General features: G+C 42.2%; 1 protein-coding gene across 1 annotated transcript in view; it reads left to right on the plus strand.

Annotated features, from left to right (window-relative positions):
- ADGRD2 (adhesion G protein-coupled receptor D2) overlaps positions 1-16418 on the plus strand; it is a 739028-nt gene that overhangs the window by 400654 nt on the left and 321956 nt on the right. The gene's annotated exons all lie outside the window — the stretch shown is intronic.

A 16418-nucleotide genomic window follows, 5' to 3' on the forward strand; every position in this document is an offset into this window, starting at 1 on the left:
GAGTCCAGCTGCTTTGCTCAATGCTGCCTTCACTCTGACTGTCATATCCTGCACTTGTCATTAACACTCAGTTCCCTCTCCCAAACTGGGCTGGCCACTACAGTTATCCCTGTCTGAGCAAACTGCAGCCCCAGTGGGTATCATACCTATACCACATACGAGAGCATCAAATACATTTGATCCTTGAGTGTCAGGGAGCAATCCATCAGCTCCCACCCCTGTTACAATACAGCTAGTGCCTGATACATGCTGACTGTGGACTGTACAGCATGTATCAGCTGTCAGGTTACCGCTAAAATGAACTTTAGCTCTTATGTTCAGTATTTTGAGCTTCTTTTAACAGCTTCAGGCTTGGAAAGCTGTTCATCATCTAAAAAAAAGTGACGGAACCATTCTTCAGGTTGTTTCGGCTTGGAAGCTGCTCACTAGTTTACTCAGAACAAAACCAATCTATTGGCCTAGATTACTGGCACTTCAAATAGTTAAACCTATGCACAAAGAGAAAGCCTTACTGCCAAATTTATAAAAGAATACCAATCTTTATTAAGACATATACATACATTCAATTAAAAAGTGGGAAAAAAAAATGAAAAAGGGGTAAATATACAAAATACTGCATTAAGGGAGTGTGCACTCTAATCATCAAACAATAGTTCCATATTTGAAAAAATAATTTTTGAAAAATAATTTTTTTTTATAACTCCAAATTTTTAAAGTGATAAACCATATTATAACCAATATAAGTAAAGTTATGAGGCAATTGATCACTATATACACTCTGTAAAAATAAATAAAAGTAGGTAAAAAAACACAGAAAAAATGCATATATTAAATATTATATTGTATCCATGTAGACAATCTTAGAATGAGGGTATCACAAAGTGCTAGAAGTGCAAAAAGTGCAAATACCTGTATTTGCTGCGAGTTGGACTAAATATAGGTAAAGTGCCTTGTAATATTTTTAAGTAAAATTTGAAGCATATCATATACATTTATATCATTTTGATCCTGAAATTGCACATATATGAGGTATCTCAAAGTGCTAGAGGTGCAGAAAGTGCAAATATCTATGTTTGCTGCAAGTTGGTTTAAACATAGATAAAGTGCCTTATAATAGTATTTTTAAGTACAGTGCTGTGCAAATTAATTGGGACAAAGCATTTTTTTAAGTAAAATTGTAAGTTGGTTACCAGTCAGTGAGTCAAACCAGTTTTAACTGCTTTGAACAGGCACTCACACCTGTTCAAAGCAGTTAAAACTGGTTTGAATCATTGACTGGTAACCAACTTACGATTTTACTTAAAAAAATGCTTTGTCCCAATTAATTTGCACAGCACTGTAAAATTAACCGCATATCATATATATTTATAGCACTATGATCCTGAAATTGCACATATATTGGTAGCAAATTACACAGTTTATGTGGAACAATATTGCCAAAGAGACTATATGGAGAAAATTAATATCTTAAATAGACAATCATACAGAGTTGTCAAAAAGTGCTTTAAGTGCATAAGGTGCAAAAGATAATGATAGTGATTGCTGCATATTAAAGTGGGTATTTAGTAATGAACCTTGTGGTCAAAATGGCTTAATATAAATTAGAATCATATCAAATATCTAGATAGCACCACAGCACTGAAAATACACACATAATGAGAATAAAGCCTGATTGCAAGATTAAATAAATAAATGAATGAAAAGAGCACATGTACACAACCTGAAAGTGCAGCAAAGGTCCCCGACGCATGTTTTGTGTTTGCTTCTTCTTTGTGGGTTCTATGGTATGGTACCATACCAAACGCGCGTCGGGGACCTTCCCTGCACTTTCAGGTTGTGTACATGGGCTCTTTTCATTCATTTATGTATTTAATCTGGCAATTGTTGAGGATTCATCCAGCAATTTTGATTCTGTCATCTTTTTCAGCAAGTCCAGCCTTACTGAAAAATAGCTTCTGCATATAAACGGAAGAGAAATGGTGACATGATGCAGCCTTTGCTCACGCTCGCTCTGCTTTGAACCAAGCTATGTCCTATTCAGAGTGCTGCTTCTTGTTCGATGTAAACATACCTAATGAGGCTAATCAGATTGTTTGCCACACCCATATCCTTCATGGTATTCAAAAGTTTCAATGCGGTCAAAGGATTTGCAGTAGTCGATGAAGCAAAAATAGTTCTCCTTGTTCTATTCTTTGGTCGTTTCCTTTAGACACAAATCAATATGATATGTCCAGTCAAATAATCATTATCTGTCATACTCCGTATCACTTACAGAAAATATAAGAAATCAAATTGCCTGGACTGGCACAAATAAATGGCCAGGAAAGCAAAGTGAACACTCAATTATATATAACAAAATGATATTAAATATACACAATCTACAAATTACACAAAACAATAAACCGTCCCCTCTCTCTCCTATGTGCTGGGCCCGTGCACTGGTACCTGGATTGTGAACCTGTTTATTAATGTCTTGTTGTGTTCATGTACTGTGCTTATTATGCTGCATCATTGTAATGTATATGCTGTGTTTGCTCTGTTCATATGTTCTGTCATTGTACTGTATAATGTCTGTAGTGCAGGGTTAGTTAAGGGTTAAGCTTGTTGGCTGGACCAACAGCCTAAAGGCAGCAGGAATCTCCGGATTCCAGTTAGTGCACCGGACAGGCTTGCCCGGGCAGGTGCTCCACAGTGATCGGGAGCTTGCCAAACCCCAGGAGGGGAACAAACTGCTGCCCCAGACCCACGGGCAGTGAATCGGGCACCGGGACTGAATAGTGCCCCGTCGAGGACTATAAGCATCCAGAAATCAGCTTAAGGACTGTGACTGTAGCTGTTGCTGCCGCTGATATGGCGGTGAAGGATATTAGGGAAAGAGCAGGAAGTTTCGTTCCATTTGCTAGATCCACTTTTTCTACAGTACCTCCTTTTATTCCACAATAAATTGTTTCCCTGTTGGATTACAACTGTGTACCTGGATCTTGATTGCTCGTGCTGCAGAGGTTAATTGCTTGGGGTTGCATCTGTCCTGTCTGTTTTATGTGCTAGAGACCAGGGAGCTTATGGACTGTTGCTTTAAGTGAACTTCGTTAGGACTACCACCCCGTGCCACCTTGCTACAGGTATATCACACAAAAGGTGCGTTTTAAGGTCAGACTTTGCCTCGGACAGTTTAAAGGGAATGTGTTTTCAGAAAATGACATATTGTTTGTCAGGTTTTTGAGTTACATGAATTTAAAAAAAAAATTGAAAAATGTTGGCAATGCTTTTTGGTTTTTTTCCTATAATGAACTTAATTAAATAAACTAAATTATTAATCTTACAATTTTCACATCAGCCACTGGGGCTATTTAAGACTTCTATTTCCTGTCCTTTTTAGGAAGAGTTTTCATCAGGGTGCTTATCAGAGACAGGAATACAATGATCGGTAACACCTATACACCACTAATAATACCAGATCCACACATCCCAATATGTGATGTCTCGGCTAACCCTGCTCCTCCTCCTTTCACAATGATCTTTGCGCATTAGATGCTTCAATAGAAAATATAGGGTCAGATTCGATTAATTGCAGCAAATGTACATGTAAATTTCCTTAAGCAACAGGTTGCAGGAGTATGAAAAATTCCCTGGTGGTGAAAGTGAAAATTGCAAAATTAATTATTTGTTTTTTATTTTTTTAAGATTGATATTGGAAAAAAACACATTGCCCAAAAATTTTCAAAAAATAAATTTAATGCAGAAACCTGATTTAAACAATAAGTTATTTTCTGATCACACATTCCCCTTAAATTCTTCCAAATGTTTGTTTTTTCCATGTGACATCTTGATAACTAAATTCTGCAGCTGTGATGATCCACCATCCTCCAGTCCTTAGGGTCTTACATCACAGAGGACTTGGCAGCTATTCCAGAGTCGAGGAGTGTAGGAGTAGCCAATGTTTCTTTTGAAGGACAGGGAGTTAATGGCTGCTCTGAGTCTTAGCCTGCATGTTTTCTTGGAAGGCTTCTACCTAGTGTGGATGGGAATGCATCTTTTTCTGAGGAACAGATGATTTATTTGTCATGATTGGAAAAGGCATGCATTGTAAATCATGAGAGAGGAGGAAAATATTTCTGAAAATGTAATTAAAAGAGGTACATGGCTCAATGTTGACCTGAATGGGTCTCTCAATGTATTCTTTCACACTGTATTGGTAGTGTGCACCTAAATTTGTGCAATGAGGATTTAAACGATGGAAATAAATTTAATGCAAATTATAGACTTAAATTGCACAAATGTATACTGCCTGGTGTATTTATAGTATTGTGCAAAATATTTGGTGTGATGTCCTTTACCTTCTAAACAGTATCAAGCCATCAATTCTTCTAGATATGCTTGTACTTGCACGCAGTTTGAGAAGGAACGTGGCATGGATTTTGTTCCAAACATGCTAGAGAACTAACCACAGATCTTCTAGGGATGTCACTTGTTCCAGTCTTGCTGTCTCTACGTGTAATCCCACACAGATGTGATAATGTAAGATCAGGGCTCTGCAAGGGCAGGATCTTCACTTCCATGATTCTTGTTCTTCTTTACACTGAAGATAGATCTTAATGACATTGGCTATATGTTTGAGGGTCATTGTCTGGCTGCAATCTAAATTTAGAATCAGCCCCCCCACAATATTACATTATGGATAAGCATCTGCCTGTAATTCTCAGTCATGAGGGCAACATTAATCAACCAACTCTATTTTCTGAAATGCAGACCCAGACATGCAAGGACCCTCCACCGTGCTTTACCATAGTCTGTAAACACCCATTATTCTAACCCTCTCCAGACCTTCATCGAATAAACATCTTTCTGTTATTTCAACAGCCTAATATTTAAAACTTTGACTCATCAGTCAAGAACATCTTCTGCCATTTTTCCCCTCCTCTCCCCAGTTCTTTTGTTTTTGAGCCAAGTTGAATAACTTGGCTTAGTTTCCATATTAAATATATGGCTTTTTTTGGCCTTAATTGTTCCTGAAGACAACTTTTGGCCCAACAGTAGATGGTGTGTAGCTGGGTCCCATTGGTTACTGCCAGTTCTAAGTTGATGATGGCACTGCTAAACATCTTCCCATTTCAAATGGAAGTAAGCATGATGTATTTTTCATCAGTTGCACTAATATTCCTTTACCAACTACTGTTTCTTTGATCCTCACCATTAGAGATGAGTCAATATGTTTGGAAAACGATCACCGAATCTGAATTTGCCATATTTGTGCCATACTTTGGCGTGTTGCTTCACTTACCCGCACTGCGGTCGGTTCCTCTCTTCCTCATGCTCTGGATGCTCCCATTAGTACTTCCAGCCGGGCTTCCAGCCATGTTCTTAGGACATGCGTGCACTCCTGCCGTCTTAAAGGGCCAGTGCGTGCACTTGCTATTTCCTCCTCAGCCAATGGTTGAGGAATTATGTATATATTGCTTCCTCTCCACTAGGGAGATGCCTGAACAACCTCCCCGTTTAGCAGTCTGAGTTGTGTATGCTTGCATACCAGTCCCTGCTGCACTCTGGTGCAAATCCTGCTTGCTGCACTGAACAACCTCCCCGTTTAGCAGTCTGAGTTGTGTAAGCTTGCATACCAGTCCCTGCTGCACTCTGGTGCAAATCCTGCTTGCTGCACTCTGGTGCAAATCCTGCCTGCTGCACTCTGATGTGAACTCTGTCTGCTGCACTCTGATGCGAACTCTGTCTGCTGCACTGATGCGAACTCTGTCTGCTGCTTCCTCCAGTTTGTCCTCTGGGTCCAGCTGCTGCGCGTCTATTGGTTTGTCCTGGAGTGGCACCTGGTGTTCATCGGAAGCCAAGTCTAACCTCACAGTCAGGTGTTCGCTTAGTCACGCCCCTCCAGGCTCTCAATGGTCTGTGGCACAGTGGTTCCACAAACCACGTCGGTGACAGTTTGCTCAGGCCATGGATCCCACTGGACCCCAGATCCTGCCCATTCAGACAATGTATCAGGAGCTTTGCTGACAGAAAGGCGCACAGGAAGAGCTGTCCATACAGTTGCAGTCCTTAACCACTAAGCTGAAGGTCATAAACATCCCTCCAGAGTTCCAGCATGTTAAAGTAGCCAGGTCTTCTCCAGAGACTTCCCAGACAGTTTGCATAGTTCAAGATCCAGGCCCCCGACTCACAGCTCCACCACGTTTTGACGGCAATCCGAAGCTCTGCCACGTGTTTATCAATCAGTACCGGCTACATTTTGAACTTCTTCCGCACCACTTTCCGTTGGACCGAACCATGGAGTAGAGGCACTTGCATGGTTTAACCCACTATGGGAGAGAGAGGATCCGATCATCTCCAATTTGCCTGCATTCTTGGAAGCTTTTCGCAAAGTGTTCAATGAACCCGGATGAACCATCTCTGCAGCTTCCGCTCTTCTCTGTTTACGTCAGTCCACTTCTTCGGTGGGGCAAAATGCGGTGCGCTTTCACACTCTGGCGTCCAAACTCGGATGAAATAACTAAGCTTTGGTGGCAACATTCTGGGAGGGGCTTTCCGGAAATATTAAGGATGAGCTAGCTGGTCAAGACCTACCAACTACCTTCGACCTGATCTCCCTCACCATCCATATAGACCTCCGCTTCCGTGACCATAGTGCTCACCACTAGTGCTGTGGCATGTGAAAGAGAACCACTGCTCCTGGTTCAGTCTTTTCAAGGACCACCTGTTCTACCACCCTCTCCTGTCGAGGACTCATCTGAACCCATGCAGATCGACCACCTTGCCCTTGCTAAACAGCGACTGAGGGATCATCATGCTAAAGGCCAGTGCCTGTATTGTGGAGTTATTGGCCACTCCATTCGAGTCTGTCCTGTGAGACCAGAGAAGCGCCAGCGTCTAGGGGCGGTAGGAGAGGCCACTCTAGATGGAAAGGATATCTCTCTACCCCTGAACCTTACTGTGGCCATGACAACCGGTAAATCCCAGTTTGTTGAGTCAGCATACTTGGATTTCGGTGCAGCCAGAAGTTTTATCCTTCAGGCTGTAGTGGATCTGTTCCAAATCCCAGTTCGCCCACTCAAGAACCCCCTGGCAATAACATCTGTTAATGTAAGAACTCTTCGGGAGATGGTTCATCTGGCTACTGAGCTGCTTGAGGTCCATATTGGGATGCTTCATACGGAGAGGATGGTCTATGTTCTTTCCCACTTGTCTCATTCCTTTCTCCTGGACCTACCATGGATATGACAGCACAAACCTGTGTTGGACTGGAGAACTGGAGAGGTGCTTCGCTGGGGACTTTTCTTTCATGGGAGGTGTCTGGCTCTGGTACATCTGGTTAAAGCCCCATCTAGTCCAGCATCGCTGCCCGGTTTGCCGACTACCTATTGGTCCTTCGCCGATGTATTTGACAAGAAGGATGCAAAGACCCTGCCGCCCTACAGGACCTATGACTGCCCTATCAACTTGATTCCCAGATCTACACCCCCTAGAGGCCTAATTAACCCTCTGTCCCCAGCTGAGACTCAAGCTATGTCAGACTACATTCATTAGAATTTGGCCAGGGGGCTCATTCAGAAATCCTCCTCTCCTGCTGGGGCCAGTTTTTCTTCATTAAGAAGAAGGATGGATCACTGCAACCCTGTATTGACTATCGAGGTCTCAACCAGATCACAGTGAAACTTGATACTCTAACCCATTGATTCCTGAGTTGTTTGACCGATTAAGGAGTGCCGGGATCTTCATCAAATTAGACTTAAGAGGCACCTACAAGCTAATCCGCATTTACCGGAGAGACGAATGGATGAAGGATTTCAACACCAGGGACGGACATTATGAATACCAAGTGATGCCTTTTGGTCTCAGCAATGCACCGGCAGTTTTTCAAGAATTTGTCAGTGACATCTTCCGGGACCTGCTTTATTCCAGCGTTGTCATGTATCTGGACAATATTTTGGTATTCTGCCCAGTTCTGGCCTCCCACAGACAAACAGTTTGGCAAGTTCTTCAGCGTTTTAGGGAGAATCGCCTCTATGCCAACTATGAGAAATGCATTTTTGAACCGTCCTCTCTTCCCTTCTTGGGTTACATTATCTCTGATACTGGACTCAGGATGGATCTTGAGAAAGTCTCTTCCATCCTTAAATGGCCACTGCCTGTGGGAGTCAAAGCAATACAGTGATTCCTAGGCTTTGCTAATTATTATCGGCAATTCATTCCTTACTTGTCCATGCTGACTGCTCCCATCTCTGCTATGACCCGAAAGGGAGCCAATCCAAAGAACTGGTCCTTCAAAGCTGAAGAGGCCTTCCGCTCTCTCAAATGGTTCTTCTCCACATCTACCGTCCTGCATCTCCAAGATTTGAACAAGCAGTTCTTCTTAGAGGTGGACGCATCCTTGTTAGGGACTGGAGCTGTGCTCACTCAGAAGTCCTCCTTGGGTTGCCGCGTAACCTGTGGTTTCTTCTCTAAGGCCTTCTCCGCTCCTGAGCGTAACTACTCCATTGGGGATCGGGCGTTACTTGCCATTAAGATGGCTTTGGAGGAATGGCGAAATCTGCTGGAAGGCGCAGTCTATCCAGTGATCATCTACACGGACCATAAGTACCTGGCGTATCTCCAGTCCGCCCAGAGACTTAATCCACGCCAAGCTAGGTGGTTTTTGTTTTTGCCTGCTTTAGCTTTTACATTTCAGGTCCGGTGACAAGAATGTCAGAGCCGATGCCCTCTCTCGCTCTTTTCTGTCCAAAGATGAAGAGGAGGATCCACAATTTATCATTGAACCATCCACGATGGTCACTGTTGCTCCGGTCAGTCTGTCGCAAATTTCCCCAGGGAAGACCCTTGTGGTTGAATTGGAGAAGGAGCAAGTTTTGTCCACTCATCCAAGGTGGCTGGTCATGCGTGACAAAGGAAGACTCTACAGTTGATTTCTTGCCACTATTGTTGGCCATCCATGAGGAGGGAGATCTATGCTTACGTGGCTGCCTGTCCGGTTTGTGCCTGCAATAAAGTCCCCAGACTACTTCCTACCAGTTCTCTCCTGCCGTTATCCGTACCATCTGGTCTATGGCTGCACGTAGCTATGGACTTAATTACGGATTTGCCAGTATCCGATGGTTGCACAGTCATCTGGGTAGTCGTGGATCGCTTCTCCAAAATGGCGTACTTTACTCCGCTGTCTGCTATTTTGTCTGCTCCTGAGCTGGCTGACAGCTTTATCAAACATATTTTTCGCCTGCACAGATTTCCTCATCACATTGTGTCCAATCGTGGTTCACAGTTCAGTTCCAAATTCTGGCGAGCTCTCTGTAAACATCTGGATATTGCCTTGGATTTCTCATCGGCTTATCACCCCCAGTTGAATGGGGAAGTGGAGCATGTCAACCAGGTCCTGGACAATTACCTTCGTCAATGCCCACCATAATGATTGGGTGAAATTGCTTCCCTGGCCTGAGTTCTCATACAGCAATCACGTTGGTGAGGTCTCGGGAGAATCCTCGTTCTACATTGTGTTCAATTGGCAACCCAAGGTTCCCCTCCTGGTGACGGTTCCTTCTGATATCCTTGCGGCAGATGTCCTCTCCAGGGATTTTGTGAAGCTGTGGGAGGACACCAAAGCCACTCTAGAAGCTTCCTCTGCCTGTATGAAGAGACATGCAGACAAAAGGTGCCTGGATCCTCTGTGTTTCCACCATGGTGACAAGGTATGGCTCTCGTCCAGGTACGTCCGGCTGAAGGTTTCTTCTTACAAGTTGGGTCCTTGTTTTATCAGGCCTTTGAAGTGTTCAAGTGAGCAGATGACATGGCTCCCGAAACCATCATTGATTGTGGATATTTCACACTAGACCTTGGAAATCAAGGTCCCAGAATCTGGAGGAAGAGTGGAGAGGCACACAATTCAAGCTGCTTGAGGTCTAATATGAAGTTTCCACAATCAGTGATGGTTTGGGGAGCCATGTCATCTGCTGGTGTAGGTCCACTGTGTTTTATTAAGACCAAAGTCAGCGCAGCCGTCTACCAGGAAATCTTGGAGCACTACATGCTTCCCTCTACCAACAAGCATTTTGGAGATGTAAATTTCATTCTCCAGCAGGACTTGGCACCTGTCCACACTGCCAAAAATACCAATACCTGGTGTAAAAACAGTATCACTGTGCTTGATTGGCCAGCAAACTCGCTTGACCTTAACCCCATAGAGAATCTATGGGGTATTGTCAAGAGGAAGATGTGAGACACCAGACACAACAATGCAGACGAGCTGAATGCTGGTATCAAAGCAACCTGGGCTTCCATAACACCTCAGCAGTGCCACAGGCTGATTGCCTCCATACAATCCTGCATTGATGCAGTAATTGATGCAAAAGGAGCCTCGACCAAGTATTGAGGGCATTTACTGAACATACATTTCAGTAGGCCAACATTTTGGATTTTAAAATCATTTTTCAAGCTGGTGTTATAAAGTATTCTAATTTACTGAGATATTGACTTTTGGGTTTTCATTGGCTGTAAGCCATAATCAGCGAGGTGGGACTTCCATTACAGACAGACAGACAGAATTAGACAATTATATAGTAGACTAGATGGTGGACCGATTCTATCGCATCGGCTATTCTAGAGTCTCTGTTAAAATAAAAAATAGTGATATACTCTCCTCCCGACGGCCCCCGGACTCTTTCTCTCCTCTCACCATGCTCCCGGCATCTTCCGGTCCCAGTAATGCTTAGCGCGAAACACCGCTGATGACGTCGCGCTCTCGCCAGAGTGACGTCATCTCCGGCCCTTCTCGCTAAGCATTACTGGGACCGGAAGATGCCGGGAGCGTGGTGAGAGGAGGGATAGAGTCCGGGGGTCGTCGGAAGGTGAGCATATAACTATTTTTTATTTTAACAGAGACTCTAGAATACCCGATGCAATAGAATTGGGCCACCATCTAGTGTAATGTACTCCAGTTACACCCAGAGCTGCTGTCACTGTTCTGCTGTTATCTAATATATTGTACTCCAGTTAATCCCAGAGCTGTAGTCACTGTTCTGCTTTTACCTAAAGTATTGTAGTCCAGTTACACCCAGAGCTGCAGTCACCGTTCTGCTCTTACCTAATGTATTATACTCCTGTTACAGCCAGAGCTGCAGTCACTGTTCAGATCTTACCAAATGTATTGTACTCAAGCTACACCCAGAGCTGCAGTCACTGTTCTGCTGTTACCTAATGTATTGTACTCCAGTTAATCCCAGAGCTGCAGTCACTGTTCTGCTTTTACCTAATGTATTGTAGTCCAGTTACACCCAGAGCTGCAGTCACTGTTCTGCTGTTACCTAATGTATTGTACTCCAGTTACACCCAGATCTGCAGTCACTGTTCTGCTGTTACCTAATGTACTCCTGTTAGACCCAGAGCTGCAGTCACTGTTCTGCTGTTACCTAATGTAGTGTACTCCAGTTACACCCAGATCTGCAGTCACTGTTCTGCTGTTATCTAATGTATTGTACTCCAGTTACTCCCAGAGCTGCAGTCACTGTTCTGCTTTACCTAATGTATTGTAGTCCAGTTACACCCAGAGCTGCAGTCACCTTTCTGCTGTTACCTAATGTATTGTACTCCAGTTACACCCAGAGCTGCAGTCACCTTTCTGCTGTTACCTAATGTATTGTACTCCAGTTCTCCAGTTACACCCAGATCTGCAGTCACTGTTCTGCTGTTACCTAATGTAGTGTACTCCAGTTACACCAAGAGCTGCAGTCACTGTTCTGCTGTTACCTAATGTAGTGTACTCCAGTTACCCCCAGATCTGCAGTCACTGTTCTGCTGTTATCTAATGTATTGTACTCCAGTTAATCCCAGAGCTGCAGTCACTGTTCTGCTTTTACCTAATGTATTGTAGTCCAGTTACACAGAGTTGCAGTCACTGTTCTGCTCTTACCTAATGTATTATACTCCTGTTACAGCCAGAGCTGCAGTCACTGTTTAGATCTTACCTAATGTATTGTACTCCAGTTACACCCAGAGCTGCAGTCACTGTTCTGCTGTTACCTAATGTATTGTACTCCAGAATATGTAAAGGACTGTGCCTGTGTAATGAGTGACACAGCAATGATGCCTTTAACGGCTGTAATGTGCATGTACAATAAGCAATGCGGCCGTGTTGCCGCGACGACTAAGCAACTGTCACTGATTGGTCGCGGCCTAACTGCCGTGACCAATCAACGAGGTGGGATTTCCATTACAGACTGACAGACAGACAGAATTAGACAATTATATAGTAGATACTTTGTGCCTTACCCTTCTGGATAAATGAAAAGATGTATGAAAACTGATTAAGTTGATATAAAAAAGAAAGGCGTCTGAAAATGAAGTTCCTGGAAATACCTTATAAGACGGTTGGGTTAGGCATGCCCTTGATTAAAAAAATTTAGTGTGGCAATTTCAGCTATTAGTGATGTGAAAAGATTCACAGTACAGATAGATTTTGGAAAATAACACCCATAACAGATGGGTTTGGTCAACTTGGTCAGGGGAAGCTTATAAAGTTTCCTAGATTTTATGTTCTTCATAAAAACTGGCAAACCTGAAGGAAATTCTGGACATTCAGGAGGCTTTGGTGTTTACCCTGATATGGTCACTATACCAGGGTCCTGCTAATATTTTTTGATCAGCTTATCATGATTGCAAATGGGAGTAAATGAGGTCACTCGGGATATTGAGCCAGACCTAAAAGTCAGAAGAAGTGCTGGGCATTTGGCAAACAGGAGGAAGTTCTCAAAGCTCTGGTCCTGCAGCCAGATTACCATTGTGGCCACTGAGCCAGGGTTCTGGGAATTTTCTTGATCATCTGTTGGACTGTGTAAATTTACTGAAATTTCCATTATACAGAACTTTTGATCAGTGAATATGTGAATATCATGCTGGTACCACATTTACCTGAGAAGGGAAAATATATTCTTGGGAAGAACTCAGGTGTTAAATACAACTTGGACATGAAGAGATGATTTAAATTGCATCATGCTATGATAATTCAGAAGGAAATTTTCATGTTGTATTTACAACCAGGGATAGACTATAATTAGGGGTGATACATTCATTAGTAGAGCAGTCTAGGAAAATCAAGTCTTTAAATTATAAAATAGATGTGAAGTTAATATAGGGACTCTGGGATAACATGTAAAATATTGGGATTGGGTGAATGTTTGAGAGTTAAGCTGGACTTTGCAGTCATAAATCAGCTGGGCCTGCCATGGGATTTTTGGTGAAGAGAGGCATTGTTCTAGTGAGGGCTTTTCCAATAGTCATGGAACAGTGGTGCCCGGGGCGCCAAACTCCAGACCTCATGTCCTGCATGGCAAAACACAGCACTATCAAGTTCCATTTTCTGTCTTCGGTTTGGGTCCTCATTCTAGCAAGACAGATATGTTGGTTGGTTACTTCTGGTTTTGCGTGTTCACCACTGAGGACAGAGACACCAGATGTGAGTGATACAATCTATGTACAATGCCGCAGAATACACTGGTGCTGTACAACATTACAGCAGGCTTTTACGTCTCATCACTTTTTTTCACTGCGCGTTTTCTTTTCCATCTTCTCAGGATAAAGTTGTGTAATGCTAAATTTTTTTTTTTTTTCATTGTCCAATGTTTTTACAAATTGAAAAAGGTCAAAGATGCAGATGCTTAAAACTACATGAATTGCCGTAGTCAAACTATGAATAAGAAAAATCCATTAAAATAAAAGATACTCAATGTTGTAAAAAGCATAAGCGATAAAGGGATGTTTTACGGAAGCAAAGAGAAAAGGGTTATTAATAAAACTGATACCTGCAACAGCAATATTCGCTAAACGCTAAATTCACCAGACAAAGTGTAGGCACAATGTCAACACATAATACAGTTAATGTTCGGTCTATTATTCTCTGCATTGTGTGATACAAACATTAATGCATTGTGTTCTACTTCACTAACAAGTGTGAGGTAATTCAGAGGTTATTCTGAGTAATAAAATATAAAAAGTTTAAGACTAGTTTCCTGCACTTACAGCATTTTGTTGTCTTGCGTTAATACCAGTCTAATTCTTCTTCTGGTCGTAATAGGAAGCATTTAGCTAAGTGTTCATTTAAAAAAAAATCAATATAACCTAATAATAAGAATAATTTTTATTTAGATAACGGCAACCTATTATGCAGCACTTTACAATTAAGCTCCAGTGCAAAATCTATAACAGTGCTCAGAATTTAATATGTGCCATTTATAATAATGGTGTTTTCTTGAGGCAGAAGAGCCCTTGCAACTGTTACCTCTGTGCCACCTACCACTTGTGCTCTTCTCTAGTCTAAATCGCCACTTTATTAGAGACAATGGTCTAGTAGCACTTCTTAAGCCTTCAGAACAGCAGTCAATTTATTGCGGCATATAGTCCTCCAGGTGTTAAAATTGTTTCTTGGAATATTGGCCACTGAGGCCAAAGTAGTTTCTTGCAATTTCCACATGTTAGATGGAGGCACTTTCAGCCGATAATCCATTAATACCCATGTCCCACGACGATCTATATGATTTGGTGAGCAGTCACATCAGTGATGCGACCGCTTTCCACACCAGCCAGAACACACGGAGCTGAACGTGAAAACACAGCTGCATGAGACCAGCGGTGATCTAAATAAGGTTGCCGCCTGTCACAGGCAACCCTTCTCACGCTCAGCTCAGTGTGCTCCAGCTGGTGCGGTGAGAAATGTGAATGCTTACCAAACCATCCGGATCATTGTGGGACCATGGGCATTAATGGCTCATTGGCTGAAAGATGAGAATAGCTTTTTTTTAAGCTTTGTAGAATAAATTTGATAAAAAAAGGTTGGGGAGTTTTTATTTCAAATAAAGGACTTTGTTTATTTCAAAATTTTTGCCAAATTTCCATTTTTTTCATAAATAAACGCAAGTCTTACAGAAGAAATGTTATCATTATCATGAAGTACAATATGTCATATGTCACGAATAAACAGAATCAGTGGGATACATTGAGGCCTTCAAGAGCTATAACCTCATAAATTGACACTGGTCAGAATTGTAAAAATTGGCTTGGTCATTAAGTTATAAATTGGCTCTGCTACTAAGGGGTTAAGACTCCTATTACTCTGTCCTTTCAAGAAGAGTTTTCAGCAGGTTCCTTATCAGAGGCAGGAATGCAATGATAAGTAACACCTATACACCACTAATAATACAGGACCCACCCATCACAATATGTGATGTCTTGGCTGACCCTACTCCTTCTCCCTTCAATAGCAAAGATAGGGTCAGAGTCAGTTCATTGCAGTAAATGTACATGTAAATTTCCTTAAGCAATAGGTAGTATGAGTATATAAAATATGTTTAGGCCAGTGTGAAAATTGCAAAACTTTTACTTTTTATTTATTTTTTTTAAAGATGGAAAACAAAAAAAAACACCCCAAAACTTTCAAAAAATAAATTTAACATTGAAACCTGATATAAACAATAGGTTATTTTCTGATCACCCATTGCCCTTAAATTTTGAAAAATGTTTTTTTGTTTTCCCATGAGACATCTTGTGATTTATGACCACAAACTACATCAAAGTTGAATTGTGAAATCAAACAACAAGCCTGTAAAAGCCCAAACAGTGCCAAACTAAATTGCAAAAAATATTTTTACCCCCAAATAGATTCATTTACTTCAAAAATAATGCCCCTACAGGTTCCCAACCCCTTTAATATGGCAATATGGCCATTACAGTGCGCACCTAACTAAAGAGGGTCTTAAACTACCTTGCAGTACATTATTCGTGGTATGCATTACATAACTGTTTTGCAGGGCATGCAATACCAAAATGATAAAATTTTCAAAACAACTTATAATAGGCAACCACGTAAAACATTTCAAAGTTAGCTGATAACACCTAGCAAAGGATATGGAAACCATGTTCAGTCTAAAACATCACAATTTCCTTCAACTGGCGTCAATCCTTCATTTTTTGTTAGATGATGGTGAACCCATTTTCAACCCTCTTACAAACCTATACTAAATAGGTAAGGAAAATTAATAAATCTATTCCATGTACATTTGGATTACCACAATTACATACCATATGCATTTGTATAATTTTTATCTTGGTTGCTGCATTCACTCACATCCACCACTAGGGATGAGCGAGCATATTTGTTAGGATTCGGTACTCGGCGAGTAATGTGGTACTCAAATCCTCGTGAGTATTTCACTATTCGCCTCACAATATTCGGCACAGGCAAGCACAGTCCCCGCAGAGCCCCGCACAGTCCCGCACAGCCCAGCACAGTCCCACACTGCCCAGCACAGTCCCACACAGTCCCCGCACAGCCCAGCGCAGTCCCACACAGCCCAGCATAATCCCCGCACAGTACCTGCAAAGCCCTGCTCAGTCCTTCACAGCACGGCACAGTCTTCGCACAGGCCAGCACAGTC

The sequence above is a fragment of the Dendrobates tinctorius genome, unplaced genomic scaffold, assembly GCF_039654945.1.
Source record: "Dendrobates tinctorius isolate UK_male_01 unplaced genomic scaffold, ASM3965494v1 ptg000120l, whole genome shotgun sequence".
Taxonomy (NCBI): Eukaryota; Metazoa; Chordata; class Amphibia; order Anura; family Dendrobatidae; genus Dendrobates; species Dendrobates tinctorius.